Consider the following 23,336-nt stretch of genomic DNA (forward strand, 5'->3'; position numbering starts at 1 on the left):
TCTTACATATATAAACTACTGATATTTAGAAAAGTAGTTTTCAAATGACTGCATCAGAATCACCTAAGTGTTTTATAAAATATACATGCCTCAGCTCTAATTCTGGAAATTTTGCTTCCATTGATCTGGACAGGGACCTGGGAATCTGTATTTTTGGATGTGTCCAAGTTGATTTTGATACACAGAAACTATGCATCAGAATCAACTATGGCTAGAAACCATAGTTTTAGAACATAACTACAAATATATATTTTTTAAAACTACAAAAAATACTTGTGAAAATAAACAGCTTTAACAAAACAAGATAAAACTGTTTTTGATGTACATGGCCAGCAATATGTTATTTTTTTTTTTACATCTTTATTGGAGTAACAGCAGTATGTTTTGTTTAAGATAAAAATTAATTCTTGACCTTTAGAATTGTTAAACTTGGGAATTGGGTGTCCAAGGGATATGGAATAGGTCTTCTGTGAATTTTTTTTTTATTGTGTTTGATATGACTTAGAATCACTTATTGGATAGACCTCAGATATTAACTTCTATATCAACTGCAGCCAATCTTTAGTTACTGCATATGGTATGCTGTGTTGAAGAGGACTCTTAGACCCTGAGAATGAGAATAGGGTAGAGGAGAAGAGGGTAAAAAAGGGGGAGTAATTAATTCATATTATCTGTCATGTGCTTGCTATATCTGTCTTAGGAGTTTTTATCGAAAGGACTACGTAGTTTTTCTCTTACCCTTACTACGCTTTAATTCCTGATTTGGATGTTCATAACTAGCATTATTTTTTTTTAAGTTTATATATGCATGGAATTGGTGATAGTTACACTTAATTTTTGCTTTCTAGAGAGTTGCTGCTAAAATACCCTTCCATAATGAATTGTTCCAATTTTGAATGCTTAAAGTACATTTTAGATTAATTCAGCAATGATTTTTCCTGTGCTGCATAGTGACTTTGGTTGTGTACAAGAATCGTGGCACACCATACATTTATATTTAGTACTGCTATATTCTAGGTACTGGGGACACAAAGATGGAATTAAGCAAGGCTTTTGCCCCCTAGAAAACATATTGTCTTTCAAGATAGGAAAGTAAATAAGCATTTTTAACACTCTAAGATAAATCTCATGGCAGAAATAATGGGAGAAGCTAAGTTTTGAGGAATGAGTAAGGAATTGAGCCGTGACATTTCAGGAAGAGGGAACAGTGTATATATATAAGTAGGAAGGCATGAGAACAGTATATTGGGAGGCTATAAATTCTATGAGTGGAATATGGTCAGTGTAGGTAGGAGAAGTGGAGAGAAGTGGATGCTTGAAGTGTAGGTAGAGGCCAGATGAAACCATCCTAAGGAGACTGGACATCGTTCTGTTAACATTTGCAGAGGAGATATTGAAGATATTAAGCAGATGAGTCACACGATCAGATTTGCATTTTAGTGAGTGTACTTTGCTAGAACGTGAAAGAAGATAGATTTGAAGGATGGTAAACTGGGAAGAATTAGCAGACTACATGCAACAACCCAGGAAAAATATGGGGTGTGCTAAAACTAAGCCAGCGCCGGACAGGGAGGCAGAAGTCTGAGAGATTCATAGGTTTTCATAGGTTAGGCAGGTCCTCAAGGACAGTAAGGGAGAAGAAAAAAGCAAAGTGTCTGACAGGGTTCTGAACCCAGGGTCCCTGCTTGGGCTTTAGAGGGTTCTGTAAATTCCCTGAAATGTTATCCAGACATTGTCTAGATATATATGCACGGTTTTCTGGGGGACAGAGGTCTCTAGCTTTAATCATATTCTCAGACAAGTAAAAACAAAACAAAACCCACGGTTTTAGTAGTATTTTGAGGTTTTCAACTTGGGAATCTATGTGTGGATATTATTGGTAGTGGTGACTGAGATGGGGATATTGGATAAGTAGTAGAAAAGAATATAAAATAATTGTTTGATCAAGTATCATTAACTTTAGGGTACAAATGTATTAAAGGAGTTATGAGCCAACTTTTTAAACAGTAAACTTAAAGACTTTTTCTTGCCCTTTAACATTATGTCTTAGGAAAAGTATTTTGTATTTAAAAACAGAGAAGTAAGCAGAATTTTATCTCTGGGTTCTGACAGAATTTTTATTTTGAAGCAGATTAAATAAATAATCGTTGTCATCTTATCATTTATTTATCAGATCTTTAAGTTGTTTTGTTTAAGGCCATAATGTAAACATCTTCAAGTGCTTATTTTAAACAAGCATGAACATTGATAGTCAGAATGCTAGGACAAGAGCATTGTGTTTCAGGGGGTAGTAGTGTCAAGTCATTTAAAGAGGATGGAAGCTTAATTCCTTTTCTGTTCAATAGTATGTAATTTAAGATGGGCTTTGACTGCATTGGCAGTTTCTGCCAATTAAACTCAGATCAAGTCAGTATGTTAGGTGTATTTCATGCCTCTCTAAGTCAGATTACAATTTGAGAGCATGAAAAAGCTGAGTACTTGGTCTCCTGATGGAGCACACTCACCTAAGCCTGAGGCTGTTAGTCTTTTATAAATACCTTCATTATATTATTTAGCTGTGTTCCATAAATAGCTATTTTATATAACTTCCACCTTGAATTGTTCTTTTCAGATGTAATACAATAGATTTACAGTTCTTTATGTTTGCGTATTAGGAATAAACGTGCATTGACTGGAACGATACTGAAACTATGATCTTTACATCAAGGCAAGGCTACATTTTGATCTAGACAAGGCTGTTTTGGTATATTTTTCCCCACGCTCTGTCTTTTCAGGTTGAATTACTGATTTTTCCCCCTTTGTTTTGTTTGTTGTGGTTTTGATGTTTTTTTTCCTTTCAGCTAAAGGAGCAGTCCAGTGGTTTTCAAGAAGTGCCAAAGTGCACTGACTGTCTCATGATGACTGGTGCCTCAGGGAGGGTCATGATTCCTGGATACAGGATCGACCTGATCCTGGATGTCACTTCAAGCAGTCAGATCGTGGGGAAAAGCCTTGTCTAATGGCTAGCCTTCCTCAAAAGTCTGATGCTAGTCATCTCGGAAGGCCTCAGAAAGAGCCTTAAAGGTGAGCAGAGTAGAGTGTAGTTCTCTCTGGGGGCTGTTACTATTCGTTGGAGAATATGATTCAACACAGAATGACAACCCTAACCTGATAAATCCAGGTTCAGTTGGTAAATTTAGTTTATAAATTTGTTGAGGATGGTGATCAGACCTCAACTTTTGACTTATTAGAAACCACCTTCCTAACCTTAAGATCTGTAAAGGGAGGAATTTGGTATTTCCTGGGCTCTTCAGAACCTTAGGTTAGTATCTGTTGTCGTAAATGGAAACAGCCTACTATCACAACTAAGGAACACTTTAGTTACAAAATTGCATTATGTTAAATACCCATGGATTAAAAAAAATGTAGTGAAGTATTCTCTTAGTTTATATGGTTATCATATATTGATTATATATCAGGCAATTGGGCTTCAGGGCTTGGAAGGGCAAATTGGCATTTGATTTGTCTGTTACACTGATTTTTTTAAAAAACAGCCACTTTTGAAGCAGTTTGGATTTATGTAACACATATTTGGTTGCATTCAACTTGAAGAATTAGTACTACCTGCATCATTTGAGTAACATTTTTAACCCCATAAAAGATTCTTTAGAGATGTTTTGAGCATTTTGGTTTGGAAAATATTTAATTCTAGGCCTCTTTCTCTTGTCCTTTGAAGTACTTACAGAACCTAATTGTTCATATAATAATCTTGGTTGCTAAATTTTCGATAAACTCTAAAACTTGTCTATCATAATAAGACTTACTAGGTTTTTGTTTAAAAATTTTTTAATTGAGTCACTTCTATTAGTAAAAAAATAATATGGGCATGCACAATCCGCAGTGTATTTGTGTACATTTTTACATTTAGAAATTATATATTCACTAATGTATTAATATTAGAAAACATATACAAAAGTAAGAATTTTAAAAGATGAGATGAAAAAACTTATAAAAGGGAGTTCTGATATTTTCTTTCCCCCCGCCACGCATCATGATGTATTTCGGGTTGACAAACTCTTTTTAAAGGCCAGATAGTAAATATTTTAGGCTTTTCAGCCCATATGGTTTCTGTTGGAACTACTCAACTCTGCTGTTGTAGGGTAAAAACAGCCACAGACAATATATTAAACAAATGAGCATGGCTGATAAAATTTTATTTACTGAAACAAGCTGTGGGCTGGATTTGGCTGGAGGGCCATTGTTTGTTGACCCCTGGAGTATACCCTGTTTTGCAGACCACTGCCCTAGACTTTGCAATTGTGTTCTACTACTTCTGTTAGATCCTTTCACCATCAGTTTTTAGAGTACAGTTGATCTTCCTTATTGAAGTGAGCAGAAGAATATTAGTAGTCAGAATGTATTGTTTAATTGAACAGATACTTATTGAATACCAGTGATGTTCAAACATAAGGTTAGGTGCTGGGATGAGTTTGGTAAGAGAGATAGGTAAACAGTTGTGGCATGGTGTAAGAAGTAATTTGATTACAGCACAAGCTGCTGAGAAAGTGGGCTGGCTCTGGGAAATGATGTATTAAGTTGGACTTGAAAACTTAATGCAAATTTGTGAAGTAGATGAGTTCAAAGGCATATAGGTGATAGAAGAGAGCATGGGAGAACCATATATATATACGTCAATAACTGATTGCTGGCAGAGTGTTCAAGAAAGAAGCAATAGGGAATGAGACTGGACAGATCAACATGGCTCACAGTGTGTGCTCTGCCAAGGAGCTTGAACTTTGCCTTATAGGTTGATGGTAATTGTTGAAGAGATTTTAGCAGAGGAAAAAGCCATCAGATTTGAATTTTAGAAAGATAGTGGCAGTAGTGTGGAGTATACAAGGAATAAATATTTTTGGTAACTTTTTTTTTTAACCTCTTTGTAAAAGAGGACACAAATTGTTTTTGTGGGTTGTTTTATACCAGACATAAAATAAAGAAACTTGGGATATTATTTAGCAACGAAAACGAATGAACTATTGACATGCTACAGTGTGGATGAACCTCCAAAACATTATGCTAGGTGCAAAAGACCACATGTTGTGTGATTCAGTTTTTACAACATTTTATGGAATGTCCATAAAATAGATTAGTGGTTGCCTGGGAATGGACTGGGGACTCACTGCAAATGGGCACAAGTGATCTTTTCAGGGTGTTGGAAATGGTCTAAAACTGGATGGTGGTGGTAGTTGTACAACTCTGTAAATTTACTAAAAATAATTGGATTGGACACTTTTTTTTAAATTGAAGTAGAGTTGATTTACAATGCTGTGCCAATATCTGCTGTACAGCAAAGTGTCTCACTTATACACATAGAGACATTATCGTTTTTAAATATTCTTTTCCATAATGGTTGATCCCAGAGATTGGATATAGTTTGGATTGGACACTTTTTAAGATGGGTGCATTTTATGGTAGGTAATTATATTTCAATAAAGTTGTTAAAGACCTCACTTTTGAAATTTTTTGGATAAAACATATTGCTGATTCCCAAATAATTGCTCTTTACTCTGAACAAATATTGATCTTAAGCTGCTGGAACCAAAAAAAGGTGTTTTTTTTTTTTCCTCCTAAACTTAAAGGGTATACATTGTAACTATAGAGTTAACTGTAGGAACTACCAACTAAATAAATCATGTTGTTACTAAATTTTATAGAATTCACTTTGACTTTAATATTTTAAAATTTCCTTTCCTTATTAAATATCATATGAGGAGAACCTTCTTAAGTAGAATATTGGATAATATTAAAAAGCTAGAAGTAGCCTAAGGGAAATTTACTACCCCCCCCCCCACTTTTTTTCCTCCAAGGAAATAATTGCTAAAGGAAAAACCTGAAGTTTGATGATTTAAAATTTATAAGTTGTTTCCTCAGTCTTAACAGTTATAGAAAATAGAGTACAGAGCAATTGGAAAATAGTTAATTTTACTCAGTAAATATTTATTGAGGGCCTACTATGTGCAAGGCACTGTTTTTTAGAAACAGATTTTAAAAGGTTCTTACTATGTTACTTTTATTCCTGGCTGCCAAAATTTATGAGGTTCAGTCGTAATCATTAAAATATAAAACTTAATTGTGTTACCTTTTATTGTTTACAAGGTAATTTCACATCTCACTTAATTCCTAATTCTGCGAGAGTAAGGAAAATGAGTTTTGTAGTATAGCCAATTCCCAAGTAAGAGCCAGAGCTGGGACTTGACCATTGGTGTTTATTTTTACTTCAAGTCCATTGCTCTTTACATGCTAGTGTGTGATTTGAAAAAACAAACAAACAAACCCCCACCACCACCACCAACAGTACAGTACTGCATAAGGATAGGCATATAGATCAATAGATAAAATCAAGAGTCAAGAAACAAACCATACATTTATGGTCAATTGATTTTCGAAAAGGGCGACAAGATAGTTTAATGGGGAAAGAATAATCTTTTCAAGCAGAGGTACTGAACAACTGAATATCCACATGCAAGAGAGTGAGGTTAGACTCTTACCTGACACCATGTACAAAAATGAAATAAAAATGGGTGGGCAGCCTAAATGTGAGAGCCAAAACCCTTGAAAGAAAAAACATAGGCATAAATTTTGATGACTTTGGATTAGTTAGGCAATGGTTTCTTAGACATGGCACCAGAAACGCAACCAAAGGAAAATTAGATAAATCTGACTTCATCAAAATTAAAAGCATTTGTGCTTCAAAGGATACTGTGAGGAAAAGATAGTAACAGGAGGAAATATTTGCAAATCACATATCTGATAAGGGCCTAGTATCCAGAATATACAGGAACTCTTATGACACAAAAATAAAAAGACAACCCAATTTAAAAAAAGGGCAACAGATTTGAAAAGATATTTTTCCACAGAAGACATACAAATGGCCAATAAGCACGTGAAAAGATGTTCACCATCATTAGCCATTATGGAAATGCAAACCAAAACCAATGAGATACCACTTCATACCTACTATAATGGCTAAAATAAAAAAGATGGATAAAGCAAATGTTGATGAAAAGGTAGAGAAACTGGAACTCTCATTGCTGGTAGGAGTGTAAAGTAATGTAGCTGCTGTGGAAAATAGTTTGACAGTTCCTCGAGAAGTTCTACACAGTTATTCTGTGACCCCAGAATTCTACTGATATGCACCTAAGAGAAATGAAAACATTACCACGTAAAATGTCATATCAGCATTATTTATAATAGCCAAAAAGTAGAAACAATATAATGTTCATCAGCTGATGAATGCATAAACAAGTGTGGTATATCCATACAAATGGAGTGTTGATCCCCTTAAGAAGGAATGAAATTCTGACATACACTGCAGTGTGGATGAACCTTGAAAATATGCTAAGTGAAAGAAGTCAGACACAAAAGGCCACTTACTGCATGATTCCATTTATTTGAAATGTCTAGAACAAGCAACTCCATAGAAACAGAAATAGTGGTTGCTAGGGGTTGGGGATAAGATGAGATGCTAATGGGTATGGGGTTTCTTTTTTGGGTGATGAAAATGTTCTGAAATTAGATAGTACCTCCCTGGTTCAGCCATTCTAAAGAAATGAAATAAAACAAATGGAAAAACTCGTATCTTTACCTGCATACATCTATTTCCCTCTCTAGTGCCTTTCTTAATTTCCTTTCACAGCAAATTTAGAAGTTGTTTCTGCTGTCTCCTTCGCTTCCCTACCTCTTTTTTACTCCTTAACCTATTACAATCTAGTTTCTGATTCTACCCATAATGAGGTCAGCAATGTCTTCCTCATCTTCCAAATCCAACTGTTGGTTTAAAATTTTTCTCTTTCATGACGTTTTGCCAGTACTATTGAACGCTCTTTCATATAGTTTTCTCTTGGCTTCTGGATTTATACTCTCCTGGCTTTCCTCTGGCTTTCTGTTCTGTTTTAATCCTTTGTCTTAATTTATTTGTTTGTTGCTTTAACACTTGTGACTGGTTTAATCTTAGATTTATTTATTTATTTTTTTCCTTTTTATTTGACATGCTCCTCTTGGGCAGTTTCATTCATTCTCAGGCTTCATCCATCAGTATTGTAAAAATTTCCATCTATAAACAGATTCCTAAGATTTGTTTTGCTAACCTGTATCTTTTTTAAAAAAACTTTATTATTTTTAATTTTTAATATGGAAAACATCAGTAGGTAGATATAACCCACATAAAAGCTCTTTAGGATCCTCAGTTTTTAAGCCTTCAAATGGTGTCAAAGTAAAAAGTGTTGAGCACTGCTGCTCTTGGGTGTATGTATGTATGTATGTGTACATATATATGTATATATACACACACACACAGACATACACATATGTATTTTTTGAAAAATTGAGATATCGAAATATAACATTGTATTAGTTTCGGGTATGTAACACAATGATTCTATGTTTATATATTGAGATATATACATATATATATCACTATAGTAACTCTAGTGAACGTTGATCACTATACATAGAAAAAATTTTTTTTCTTGTGATGAGAACTTTTAAGATCTGTTCTCTTAGCAACTTTCAAATATACCAATATAGTATTGTTAACTGTAGTCACTATGCTTTACATGACATCCCCATGATGTACCTGTTTTATAACTGGAAGTTTGTACATTTTGACCACCTTCACCCATTTGCCCACCCCCACCTGCCTTTATCTTTCTAATTGAGTTTTTTTTGCGGTACGCGGGCCTCTCACTGTTGTGGCCTCTCCCGTTGCAGAGCACAGACTCCGGATGCGCAGGCTCAGCGGCCATGGCTCGTGGGCCTAGCCGCTCCGTGGCATGTGGGATTTTCCCTGACCGGGGCATGAACCCGTGTCCCCTGCATCAGCAGGCGGACTCTCAACCACTGCGCCACCAGGGAAGCCCTTTAATTGAGTTTTGATGCTACTTAGGTGTTCTCCGTTTTCCCCTCATTTCCTCCCTTGGGATATCTGTACTCCCTAACTGGGCATAAAAATCACTTTATGATTTTATTCCAACTTTCCATGATTTATTTGGTTTTTACTACTTTTAAGTGCTTCACCGTCAATGAATTGACCCCATTGTTCCTTGACTACATGACACTCTTTTATTTGTCAGGGCCTGTTCCATAATTTTGGAATGTTCCTGTCTCTTTCCACCTTTCACTCCCCAAAACCTACTCAGTATTTGTTGAGACACTGGTCAAATGCTACCTCTTGTGAAGCTTTTGGGCATTTAGTTGTACTTTCTTCTCTGCACTTTTAGGGCTTTCTTCTTGTCACTGTAATCCCAGTTTTTGTTCATTATTTTACTTGTTAACTTATCTTACTGCCACTAGACTTTGTGTTGGGCTCCTGGCAGGCCCTCTCAGTTTGGGAACTCATATCCTTTAAGTTTCAGAAATGTTCTTATTTCTTTGACAATCTTTTCCTTCTTATGTCTCTATTCTTTCTTTTTGAATGTCAGACTTATGAATTGATTCGTTACAGTCATCATCATCATCATCATTATTTAACTTTTCTCTCCTACTTCCGTCTTTGTCTTTATTCTTTCTTTGTTCTCTCTGGCTAGGTTGGTAAAGGGCTTGGCTTTTGCTAATGTTTTTATATTTTTTTGTTGAGGTGAAATACACATAACATAAAATTAATCATTTTAAAGTGAACAATTCAGTGACATTTAGTACATCCTTTTTAATAGAACTGTCATACTAGGCAGAAATATAAAGGTGATATAATAGAGTGTGTTGTTGTTCTCTAATCCCAAGCAGCAAATTCTAGGATAGGCAGATTTCTTTCACATATCTTTTCTCCACCAGATAATTTCAGTTTGGGTATCCTTGGATTTTAAACTGTTCTTGGAAATAAACAGAAAAATAACTGACGATTATGATTGTTGAAGGGTAGAATCTTAGGGAGAGAAAGGACGTTGAAGGACTAAATCTTGAGTTTTAGAATTATTCCTGCATGTATTGGGAAGGAGGAAACTGAAATGAATCTGTAAGGGCTTGATACTAGTTATATGGATTTTTTTTTTTTTGTCCATTATGAGTAAGAGCTAACGCTGTATTATATTTGAGGAAGTAGGTTTAAGAAATACTCAGTTCCACTGAAAATGTTAAAACTTTATTTGAAGCTTTTTTCCCATCTACATTATCCAAGCAAATCTGAGTAATGGGACTTGATCCTGGAGGTGCCAGTGTTCTATTTATTAAATCACAAAGGCATTTAGCATTGGTTTGATTAGAATGTGTGCTTCCCTACCTTTAATGCACAAAAATTGCCTCTTCGAATGCGTATTTTCTGCAACAAAGCAAAACAAATTGACAAGCATCTAGTTCAACTTTCAAGGATTGTGAAAAGCTTCTGGAAAGGTATATGATTTAGGATACTGGTTCAGTTTCTGTAATTGGGACAAGAGTAATAGTGGCTTAAAAAGAAAATTTCTTTTTCTCTCCCATCAAAGACAGAACTGGTTGGTGGTCTGGGAGGTAGGGTGGCTCTGCTCCAAGCTATTGTCTAGGCCCCCATGTTCCTTCTCCTTTGTTGATCTGTCTGCTTTACCTGAATGCTTGACACTGGTTTTATAACACATCCTAGTTCAGTACTACAACTGAATTTCAGCCTGTGGGAAGAATGTGGAGGGCAGGCAGCTTCCTAATGTGAACATGACCTAAAACGTCTATGTGGCAGTTCCAGTCAGAGTCCATCACCCAGAACCTGCCTGCACTTACTGCAAGGCAGAGTATAATCTCTACTTGGGCGGCCGTGTGTCCAGCCAAAATTTAGGGGTTTTGATGAGAAGGAAGAAAGAGAGATTGGATTCTGAGGGCAGTTTTTAGTTTCTGAAATGAAAGGGATGGTAAAGAAATTAATTATGCTTTAAAAGCTTTGGAAACTTCCTTACCTTTTAGTTTGACAGCTTATTCTAAGTTTATCTTGTACATTTTTGCCCCAGACCTGGAATCATGTCAGGTTCTGTGTATTTGGAAATGGTATGTGGAAAACCATAACCTGAGTGTTAAGAGGTGATCTTTGCTGTTGAGTTGGTCATTGTTTTCATGCCTTTGCAGTAGACAGAGTTAGGAATACATACTTTTTTTTTTTTTCTGAAAGTAAATATGTCATGAATTCATACTAGTGTTTCCAATTCAAATTTAAGGTAGATATTTAAAGAATGTAATTAAAGAATGTGTTTGTGTTATAAAGACCCAGGCTTGATTCCTGGCTTTGCAGCTAATTAGAGATGTAACCTAATTCTCTCTTGTTCTAAGCTTCAGTTTCCTCATCTTTAAAATGGGGATAATAATAACTGTATCTCATGCTTGTTGTAATGATTAAATGAGAAAATAAGTGCTCAAGAAATTTTACTGTTTTATTATTCTCTATCACACTGCAAAAAGGAGAGACTTCTAATTTTTGTAGGAGTTAGAGAAGACTTGCCCATTAAAGTAACACTGGTGCTATCAGGAAAGATTGGGTGTTAATGGGATGTAGAGATTTAGTTATAAAAATATCAGGGCAAGAGACTCACCAGGGAGGAGTGATCTGCATTAGTTAAGACAGGAGCATAGGATTCTGTTTTGCTCTTTAAAAAAAAAGAAAAGGAGGGAGGGAGGGAGAAAGGAGAAAGACAGGAAGGGAGGGAGGGAGGAAGGCAGGGAGGAAGGGAAGAGAGGAAGAAGGAAGGGAGGAAAGAAAGAGAAAGAAGGAAAAAGAAAGAGAAAAAGAAGGAAGGAAAGAAAGAAAGAAAGAGAAAGAGAGGGAGAGAGGGAGGAAGGAAGAAAGAAGGAAAGAGAAAAAGAAAACCTTTTTCCCTTATAGCGTTTAGCTTAGTGTGTAATTACATGGTAATCTGTGTGCTTATTTGATTAATGTCAGCCTGCCTTCCTGCCCCACAAGGGCAAGGACTATCCTGTCTTCCTTTTGCTTACCTTTGTAACCCCAGAGTAGTCACTGCACAGAGTAGTCACTCAGTTGATATTCGTACCCTGAATGAATTTTTACAGCATTTATAAAAACGACAAAATTTAGCATTTGATTATGTACCTATATTATCATTCTGTAGTTATTTCATTAGTGTTACCTTGTCCCTAGCTCAGCTATAGCTCATGAACTACTAATTGACCTAATTTCTTTAAGATTGATAACTTATAATACTTTAATACTCTACAGATTTTTATCATTTATCCATTATCTGACAGCATTAGTTCTGTGTAAATTTTTGTTCAGAGTGAATTAATAAATGAATCTGCTGGTGATTCCATTTGTTTGGGTCTCAGCCTGTTGTGAAATGTGTGCCAAGTAATCTATTGTTAAGAGTTTAAAGTACTTCAACTATATCCCTTACAGTGAAGCCACTCGATGCTTTCATTTTGTTATGTTGCCTTAAGTGGGCGAGAGCAGGATGTATATATATAGTTAGATTATCTTCCCAAGAATTAAGTCTAATACTCCCATGGGAGTGTGTGTGCATGTGTGTTCGCATGCACATCTTTTGTGTCCCATGGAAAAGATTGAGGATGAATATTCTCACCTGGATATTTAGAGAAGCGTTCTCAGAAAGAAGGCAGCATGGTTATAGTATAAGGCACCAGACTCCAAATTAAATGGCACATGTATTCTAGAGCCTTTTCTCCTTTTCTTTCTTCCCTTTTTTTTTTGCCACTAAATATATGGTTCTCAGATTTGTGTTTGCTTATATTTCTTTTGTTGTTATTTCCTCTTTGTTTAGCTGCAATCTATATATAATAAAATGTAGCAATTTCAAGTATAAAACTTGATGAGTTTTGACAAATGTAAACATGGTGTTATTAACAGCACAATAATGATATAAAATGTATCTGTCATTCCAAAAAAGTTTTCTTATGCCCTTTGCAGTTAATTTCTATCACTGTCCCCTGGAAACCACTGACATGCTTTCTGTCACAATGTGTGTGTGCGCATGCACGTCAGTGCGTGTGTATAGTTTTGCCTTTTCTAGAATTTCATATAAATGGAATCATTCAGTGTGTAGTTTGTGTCTGTCTTCTTTCACTTAGCATAATGCTTTTGAGGCTTATCTACATTTTTGCATCTATCAGTAGTTTGGTCCTTTTTATTGTTGAGTAGTATTCCACTGTGTGGCTATACTATGACTATAATTTGCTTATCCATTCACCAAAGTAGAACAGTTGGGTTTTTCCCTTTTTTTTTTGGGGGGGGGGGACCGTTATAATAGTCATTGTGTACATTGGCATGAAAATCCTTTTGTGGGCATATGTTTTCATTTCTCTTGGGTATATACCTAGGATTGTAATTGGTGGGTCACTGACAAGCTTTTTTTAAAATAAATTTACTTATTTATTTATTTTTGGCTGTGTTGGGTCTTCGTTGCTGTGCACGGGCTTTCTCTAGTTGCAGCGAGCAGTGGCTACTCTTCGTTGCAGGCGTGGGCTTCTCATTGCAGTGGCTTCTTATGTTGTGGAGCACCGGCTCTAGGCGCACAGGCTTCAGTAGTTGTGGCTCGCGGGCTCAGTGAAACTGCCAAACTGTTTACTAAAGTGGCTGTACTGTTTTGCATTCCTACCAGGAAGTGTATGAGAGTTCTAGTTGCTCTACATCCTTCCAACACTTGAATTTTTTCAGTCTTAATTTTAGACAGTATAGTGGGTGTGTAGTGGTATCTCATTTTGGTTTTAGTTTGGATTCCTTAATGACTAAAGATGTTGAACATCTTTCATGTGCTTATATGTCACCTGTATATCTTTGGTGAAGTGAGTGTTCAGATTCTCTTGCCCATTTTTTACTTGTTATCATTGAGTTATAAGAAGCTTTTACATATTCTGGATACAAGTCTTTTATTGGATACATGTTTTCCAAGTATTTTCTCCCAGTCTATGGCTTGCCTTTTCAATTTTTACAGTGTCTTTTAAAGAGCAAATATTTTTAATTTTTTTCTTTTTTTAAAATTAATTTTTGTTGGAGTATATTTGGTTTACAATGTTGTGTTAGTTTCTACTGTACAGCAAAATGAATCAGTTATACATATACATGTATCCCCTCTTTTTTGGATTCTTTCTTTCTTTTATGGTTTGTGCTTTCTGTGTCCTATTTCAGAAATCTTTGCCTAACTTAATGTTACTTTCTCCTGTGTTTTCTTTAAGGAGTTTTGTAGTGTGAGCTTTTACTTTTAGGGTCATGATTCATTTAGGAATTTTATGTATGATGGGAAGAAAGTGTTGAGGTTCATTTTTTGGACACACTGTTAACTAATTGTATCAGTACCATTTGTTGAAAAGGTAATCCTTTACCCATTGAACTGCTGTGGCATCTTTGTTAAAAGTCAATTGGCCACATATTTGATTGTCTGTTTCTGGACTTTCTATTCTGTTTCATTGATTTCTATTTCTGCCTTTTGCCAGTATAACACTGTCTCTACTACTGTAGCTTTGTAAGTCTTGAAGGCAATTTGTCTCCAACATTTTCTTTTTCAAACTTGTTTTGTCTGTTCTAGGCCTTTGAATTTCCATATTTAAGTCATTTAAAATTTTCCATATTTAAATTTATTTAAATATCCAGATTTAAAGTCAGCTTATTAAATTTTACAAGAAAGCCTACTGCACTTTTGATTGTAATTACATTGAATCTCTAAGTTAATTTGGGGGACATCCACATTTTACATTATTGGTTATTCTGATCCATGAGCATGGTATATCTCTCAAATTTTTTAAGTCTAATTTTTCTCACCAATGTTTGTGGTTTTCCTTGTATAAGTTTTACACATATATACTTTTTTTTTTTTGCGGTATGCGGGCCTCTCACTGTTGTGGCCTCTCCCGTTGCGGAGCACAGGCTTCGGACACGCAGGCCCAGTGGCCATGGCTCACGGGCCCAGCCGCTCCGCCGTATGTGGGATCCTCCCGGACTGGGGCATGAACCCGTGTCCCCCTGCATCGGCAGGCAGACTCTCAACCACTGCGCCACCAGGGAAGCCCCTACACATACATTTTGACGCTTTTGTAAATCAGTTGTTTTATGTTTAATTTTTTATTATTTGTTGCTAGTACATAGAAATATATTTTATTTTTATATTTTGACCTTGAATTCTGTGACTTTCCTAAAATGACTTTTTATCTAGCAGTTTTTTCCAGATTTCTTGGAATTGTTTTTTTCATATAAAATCATGTTGTCGGGCTTCCCTGGTGGTGCAGTGGTTGAGAGTCCGCCTGCCGATGCAGGGGACACGGGTTCATTCCCCGGTCCGGGAAGATCCCACATGCCGCGGAGCGGCTGGGCCCGTGAGCCATGGCCACTGGGCCTGCGTGTCCGAAGCCTGTGCTCCGCAACGGGAGAGGCCACAACAGTGAGAGGCCCGCGTACCGCAAAAAAAAAAAAAAATCATGTTGTCTGTGTTGACAGTTTTACTTCTTTCCAGTATCTGTCTGCTTTTTGGTTTGTTTTTCTTGTCTTAATGTACTGGTAGAAGTGGTGAGAGTAGACATCTTTGCCTTGTTCCCAGTCTTGGCAAATGAGGTGAGAGTGAAACCTTTCACTATGTAAGTGTGATTTTAACTGTAGGTTTTTTTTCTGTATTCCTTTTATCAGGTTGTGGAAGTTCTCCTTTGTTCCCAGTTTGCTGATTTTTGTTTTTTAAAATATCATGAATATGAGTATGGAATTTTGTCAGTTTTTTATGCATATGTTGAGATTGTCATATGATTTTTTATTTTGTTAATATAGTGAATTACATTGATTAATTTTTAATGTTAAACCAGCCTTGTTTATATACATATATATTCTTGTTATATATTTTGATAGATGAGGAAACATACACAAAAGTGGTGATGTGAGTAAGTAGACATAGGAGCTCAGGAAGCAGCAGTCTGAAATTAATTACTATAAGTCAAGGATAAAAACAGATTTTAGTAGTGTGACACACTACTAAACACAGTGTAAACATTAGATTAGAATCCAGATATGTAACAAGGCTGTAGCAAACTGGGAGAATGTGGATTTAAATCTTGCTTTTTCCAGAATTTGCAGTTACTTAGACAAATTTATCAGTCTCTTTGTGTCAGGGTTTCCTTACCTTCCTCCCACCCCCAAAGGATAATTCTGTATTTATTTTGTTCTAAGAAATATTATCCACCCTTACCCTCTCAGAGTTTCTGAAATCAGGAGAAGTTAGTTAGCTTTCAGCTAGACTGTATGGACTTCCATCTGGTACTGCCTGTGTCGGTGTATATTGATGCACAGGTGTGGGTCATTTCGCTCTCACTTGGGCTGAACTATTTGCTTTATTAACACCTCGTGTCAGGGGAAATTTTTTATATTCTGTTTAAAAGAGTTAAAATGTTTCGGTTTAAATAACATGAACATTTGGCTAATGTAGTAAAAGCACGACGAGGGCTAGTAGTAAAAGCAAGACCTCCCATTCTCATTTCCTTTCCTCAGAGGCTTTTAATTGCTTGCATTTTTAATTGTTGTGTTGGTTATTCACATATGTCCAATCAAAGAAATTTTTATTGTGGAACTTTTAAACATATACAAAAGTAGGGAAAATAAAATAATTAACCTCAAGAACCCTTACCTAGCTTCAGTAATTAGCCACATTTTGCTGGTCTCATTTAATCTGTTCTGCCCCTACCCCATACACATTTATACATTTATATAAACATTTATATATACAATATACATTTTAGGGGGAATATTTTAAAGCAAATTCCAGACATCGCATGCACACACACATGCACACACACACCCCTGCAGTGTTCAATATGGCTTAACAATAATTTATTTTAAAAAATCTTATTAAATTTAAGTTTAAAATATAATTACTCTAAATTAAATTAATTTCTTTTTATAGCTTAACAAAAAATTTAAGGTGTTTAATAAATAATCTAACATCCATTCTATATCCCAGTTTCTCTACTTGTCTCACAAATGTTGACGATTGTTTTGTTTGAATCAGAATGCAAACATGGTTCACATATTACATCTGATTGTTACGTATTTTTATCCAGAAGTCTCAGAAGTTTAACATAAATTTGTATCCCTAAGGAAATTATTACTTTACAGTGAATAAACATTGAAACAAACAAAAAATATGATACATACATTAGATCACCTAAGGTACAACAGGCAGTGCAATATAAAGAGAGTTGAAATTGCCCAGTTTCTGAGAAGAGAGGTAAAACTTTCAAAGCTATGAGATGGTATTATGACTCTTTTACCAGTTGTGAAGAACTATTACTGAAGAATCCAATATCTGTTCAAAGCCAACCTTTTAAAGAGAAGCATTATATCATCTAGTAATTTATCATTGAAATAAAGAGAATACAAAAATATTCTAAGGTTAATCAAATAGGAACTGCAAATGAAATTCTAGTAGCCTTTGATATACCTTGAAGTGACACTCTTCAAACTAACGGTGCTATAAAGAGGTCAAGATCATAAGCACAGGCTATAACATATGACTCTGATGTTCTGTTTAACTTATCATGGCCAAAAGGGATTCAGAAGAACCTCTAGACCCAGTGTGGAGAAGACTTAGACTAAACTCTGTTTGATACTCAAACACCATGAAACTCATGAGATGGAAGAAGGAGGGGATATGCAACTTTATGGATAATTATGCGCTATTGTTGGAAAAAGTTTCATGTACACTTAATGTTAAATTTTGGGGAAGCAAGGAAATATACATTAAATTGCTGATATATCTTAGAATCTAAGTTATAGGTAACCAGGTGTGGTGGAGGATTAACTACGATGATTCAAGCAGAGTATCTAATTAAAACCCCGGCACAGAGTTCAGTTAATGAAGACTTGTCAGCCTGCTAACTTGCCATGTGATTTGGGGCAATATTTGGTATGAACAAGAGGTCTTTAAGCTTTTTTTTCTCCCTGCTTCTTTGAATTATCAAGAAAAGTTTATTGTTATTTTTTAGGGGGTACAATGTATTTCCAGACGATAGGGACATATATAACATACTGAAGAAAGTTTGTTGATAAGTTTTTATGCTTGAAACATTAATTGCTCTCGGTTACCTGGGAAATAATGAGTCTCAAAATGATTCACAAGGTTTTTACTCTATTTTTTGTTTCTTTACCAATGTGCTTTAAGTTAACCTTCTGACTAATACTTTATAATTTATTTCAGTTTAAATGTTTTATGTTAGATTCTGAATAATTTGGGATATTATTTAACAATTATGTGTAGTTATACGTTAGAGTTGGTAACATTATTGTGCATCGTTTGAGAAAAGTGCTCTTTTTGAGAGTGTGTGTGTGTGTCCTTTTGGAACTTAGTTTTGCATTTTTTTAAAAGTCATGCTTCATGTATTACAGTAACTTGTTATCATTTGAACATGTTAAATCATAACTGCAATAGTAGAGGTAGAGAAGGCATCAGAGCCTTAGGGGGCATATCATAATCTATATTTTTTCCTGTATAATTGTCTTTGATACTAGTCCCTTGCTTTTTGTTTTCATTAATTTGTTTCTTGCTTTCATTCCTATTCCTTTTGCCATCATTCACCTTGATGTTTTTCTTAAACTATTAATTAGCTCCTTAACTTGTCTTGGTTTCCTTCAAATCTGTCTTCCATGGCAATAATTATGCTAAAGCACACCACTTGAGTGTATTATTCTATTGTTCAAAATGTTTCATTGTTTTCCATTGTCCACTAGATTCCTCTGGACCTTTCACAGTTAAGCCAGTTACCTTATTTATCCATCCATCTGTTTTATTCATTCAGCCATATTTATTGGGTTTCTTCTATGAACTAGACACTGCTGTGCTCTGAGGATCAAATGATAAAACAATCAGGAGCTCAATCCCCTTGGGTCTAATTGAGGAGAGAGACATTAATAAAAGTATCATGTGTTAAAAGTAAAACTGCAATGATCATGTATCCTACAAAAGGGAGGAGTATGTATTGTGAGAGCTTTTAATAAGGGCACTCTGGATCTAGTCAAGAAGGTCATTGAAAGCTAAGATTTGAAGAGGTGAGGAGGATTTACTATCCAAAAAGTGGGAAGGATGATCATACCAGGTAGAGGCACTGTACAAAGGCTCTTCTCCCAAAAGGAGTATGTTTTGAGACTGAGGGACTAGAAGGCGGCTAATGTGACTTGGAGTATAAAAAAAGAGAGATCATTGTATAAAATGGAAAAGAAGGTTGGGATTGACCACACAAGGGGTTTTGAGGCCATGCCAATTAATGTTATTAATATGAATGCAATAGGAAGTCATCCAAGGGTTTTATTTAGAGGTAGGGGGTGGAGGAGTGAAAGACAAGTGGATGTTGGAAGACCAGTTAGGCATTGTTGCATTAGTTCTGACAATAGCTTGGTCATGGAGGTTGGTGATAGTAAAAGGGATAGAAAGAAGCAGCAGTTTCAAGAGATATTTAGAAAGTTAAGTCAACCAAATTTGCTGACATATATTTCATTTGGGGGTATAAGGAAGAGGGAGATGGCTTCTTGCAAAACTGGATAGATTGCGGTGCCATTCATTGAGCTAGGGAATCTTGAGAGAGTACCATCTGGGGTGGAGGAAAATCATGAGTTCAGTTTTGAGCAAACTGAGTTTGAAGTACCTTTGAGCCATCCAAGAGGGAATGGCAAGTAGGCAGAAGAATATTTTGGTGCTCAAAAGAAAGATCTAGGCTGGACATAACCAATTGTAAGATATTATCTGAGTATAGGTAGTAATTGAAACTGTGAGTAGGTGGATTGAGGGTTTAGAGTATAAACTGGCCAAGGCTTAATACTGAGCCTTGAGCGTCAGCAGCATGTAATGGCTAGGTATTAGAGATTGAGGGGAGGATCGGGGTGGAAGACAGAGGAGCAGCCGAAGAAGCAGAGGGAAGCCATGAGAATATTTTAAGGTGAAAGCCAAAGGAAGAGTATCTTTCTAAAGAGTGGTAAATAGTTTTGAATGCTGCTGGGAAGCTAAATCTGAAAAATCTTCACTAGGTTTAATGACTCCTTTGGTTATCTATTTCTGTGTAACAAATCATCCTAAATCTTAGTGGCTTAAAACAACAACAGTTTATTATTTCTCAAGATTCTGTGAGTTGGCTTCATTCATCTGGGGGCTTAGCTGGGGCTGGAACACCCAAGATGGCCTTATTTACATGTCTGGGGCTTTGGTGCCCACTGTTGCCTGGGCACCTTGCTTCTTGTCCCTGTGACTTCTGTCTCTCTGTAAGATCTCTTATCGGGCAGTGGTCTAGTTCAAGCTTCTTTACCTGGCGACTGGCTCCCAACGGGCTGGCAGTGAAGCTTCGAGTTCTGTTAAGACTCAAGCCTGGAACACTTTGACCACACTGTCATCTACCACCGTGGCCAAAAAAAGATCTTTGATGACTTAGTGGGAGTTGTTTTAGTAGAGTTGGAAAGACTAGGAAATGATGAGCAGATGAAGAAAAATTCCTTATCATTCCCCTATATTTTCTATAAACTTGACCCAAAATAGGCTACTAATTTCCTGAATGCTTCCTGTTTATTTCCTCACATGCTCCTTTCCGCTAAATATTATTCCTCTATCTCCACCATATTAAAATCTTACCCGTTCTTTTTTTTTTTAATTTTTATTGGAGTATAGTTGATTTACAGTGTTGTGTTAGTTTCTGCTGTACAGCAAAGTGAATCAGTTATACATACACATATATCCACTCTTTTAGATTCTTTTCCCATATAGGTCATTACAGAGTGTTGAGAAGAGTTCCCTGTGCTATACAGTAGGTCCTTATACGTTATCTTTTATATATATATATATATATATATATATATATATATATATATATATGAAAATCTTACCCATTCTTAAAGGCTTTCTTAAAATCTTCAGTTTCTCTCCTTTGTATGTTGATCTCCAGTAGTTCTGAATTTTAATTTAATTTTTTATCCCAGTATTTGTTATTTCTTGCCTTCTATCTTTTTGATCATGATCTTCACTCTGCATGCCCTGCAATCTGCAAAAGGTTGTAGATTCTCAGTAAACTTTTCATTCTTCAAACTAACTCAAATGCTACTTCCTCGGAGAGCCTTCGCTGGTCCATCCCCCAAATAATCAATTATTCCTCTGTACCTCATGCATACTTTTACTATTGTACATATCATAACATAATTAGTTACATGTTCTTGAAGGTAGGAGATTACAGTGTCTGCTGTGTTGCCTTTCATTAAATAATTCCTGAGTTATAGCTCGATTTGTGATCCCCATTCTTAATATTTAAGAAAAATGCCCCACATGATAACAATTAAAAATTTTGTATTAATAATGACCTAATTACTTTTTTGATACTGTGCCAAGTTCATTGATACTAGGCCAGTGCATTAAACTATAAAGACAAGTTTTGGTTTGGTGTGTGAGGTAAAACATTTTTGCAAGAAAGAATATATGACCACACTCTTTGTATCTCTAAATTCTAAGGCTAGAATTTATGAGGTTGTATTCTGTGTGGCCTCAGTAGAAGTATGTCCATATGTAAATTCTCATTGTGAATATTGTACATTGAGCTCGATTCAGGAGTTGTTAATGGCTTCACCATATGGAATGGTTGTTTCTCTACCCCCTGCTGTAGGTGTCAGGCAAATTTTTGCAGCTCGTGTCTTTATATCCTCTATGTGTGGGTACATACAAGGGACATAGAGATCAGCTGGTTTCATATATCGGGGAAGGATAATACTTCAGCTCTTGCAGATAGGACTAGCTGGTTCTGCGACCCACCACAGTATGACAGTGGAATCTGTGTTTGTGTGTTTGCATCCATATCTGTGTATGGTTTGGGCTGGGGGGAGCACAAATGTTGTTGGCAGGACACTGACTGGTGCTTGTGTTCTGCAGCCCTCATTCTGCTCCTCGTACTGTACTACTCTAGTCCTTTCCTTAGGCTGTGGGAACGGGACAAATACTATGGGGGGGACACAGAAAAGAATCAGATCCCTCTCCCTGCCTTCTCTCAAACTGGAGAGGGATAGGCAGTCAGGGAAGTAGGTCATTAAAACTTAAGGTAGGAAGTACAATTATTAAAGGACTTATAATGAGTTACTTCAGTAATAGAACCAGTTGGCAGAATATCCAGCTGCAAGCGGAAACCTCCTAAGAGTTGGTACAGATCAGTCACCTGACTCTCATGATGTGATCATCATCCAGGAGTGAGTTAGGTTGTGTGCCAGGAGAAATCCGTTCGGGTCCTGAATTAAAAATGTTTTTAAAAGAAATTTCTTTTATCTTCTTTCAGTGTTTGCTGACTTTTATTTATTTAATTTTTACATTCTGCAAATGTAAAAAACAAGTAATAACTTATGAGAATCCTGATTATCTGAAGTTTTATAATTGGTTATCTTAAAGTGAGCTAGCTAAAACGTTATCCAAATCTTACTTATTTGGCTTGGTAGAGTCCTTATTAAATCCTGAAATAATGCCATGCTTGTGGTAGGCACTCACAGAATAACTGAATAAAATTTAAGTTGATCTTTAGTCCAGCCTTAGCAAAATCACAAATAATTAGGGTCTGAACCATAAACAAATATGAAACAAATTAAGGGGAAGTCACACTATTATAAATAAATAAATTTTGAGTATGCCTAATGATAGATAATCACCTTCCTAATCTGCCCTTTGTTTTTCATACCTATGGAGAAATATTGTCTTCTTTTTTTTATAAGAAATTGAGATGAGAAAGGGCAGTAAGATAGTTATCCAAAGGAAAGAAGGAAAAGTAGGACAGTCTTCCTCAATTTAAATTAAAGTTATATTTCCTTTTCTGTCAGCTACCAAGGTAATTATATAAGAAATCTGGAATGGTGAGATCAATAAAATTAACCATTTAAAATAATAATATAGAAAACCTCAATTGTACTCAAGTAAAAATAAAACTTGGTTAGTATAAAGTTTTCTGTGTTTATTAGTCCATTAGTCCGAAGCTTTGCAAAGTATAATCTTATGAAGACCCTAATAAAGACCAATAATGTCAAGGTTATGGGAGAGTTACTGTATTATTGAATTACACATGATTCATCCAGTTCTTAAAATTTTCAGTCCTTCTTTGATGCTCTAAACTTGATTATACAGCAGGGGTTATTTGAGTCTGTATTCTCTCTTGACACACAGTCTTACATTGCAACTTGTCTGTAAAATGTGGATAATAATAGTACCTACCCCATTGGTTTGTTATAAACATGTTATAAATATGAAAAGCTCCCAGAATGTTGCTTGACACATACATAGTGAGTGCTCATTATGCTAGCAGTTATTGTTTATTTTTATTGTTGTTATTACCCATGTACTTGAGAACTGGAAGTGAATAGCAAGAGGGAGAAAGTGCCTCTTTTCATCAAAGAGTAACTGGGGGAA

At 35.8% G+C, this 23,336-nt stretch overlaps 1 protein-coding gene across 6 annotated transcripts in view; it reads left to right on the plus strand.

Moving 5' to 3' along the window:
• Positions 1-23,336, plus strand: part of INTS6 (integrator complex subunit 6) — a 159,520-nt gene that overhangs the window by 86,958 nt on the left and 49,226 nt on the right. Inside the window, exon 1 of one of the 6 annotated variants that reach the window (XM_079902812.1) lies at positions 2,937-3,063. The exons of the other annotated variants lie outside the window; for them this stretch is intronic. The gene's annotated coding sequence lies outside the window, so the exon portion shown is untranslated. Of the gene's footprint in view, positions 1-2,936; positions 3,064-23,336 lie in introns of those variants that run through there. 6 annotated transcript variants of the gene reach the window in all.

This window comes from Stenella coeruleoalba (genome assembly GCF_951394435.1).
Source record: "Stenella coeruleoalba genome assembly, chromosome: 18".
In the NCBI taxonomy this organism is placed as follows: domain Eukaryota; kingdom Metazoa; phylum Chordata; class Mammalia; order Artiodactyla; family Delphinidae; genus Stenella; species Stenella coeruleoalba.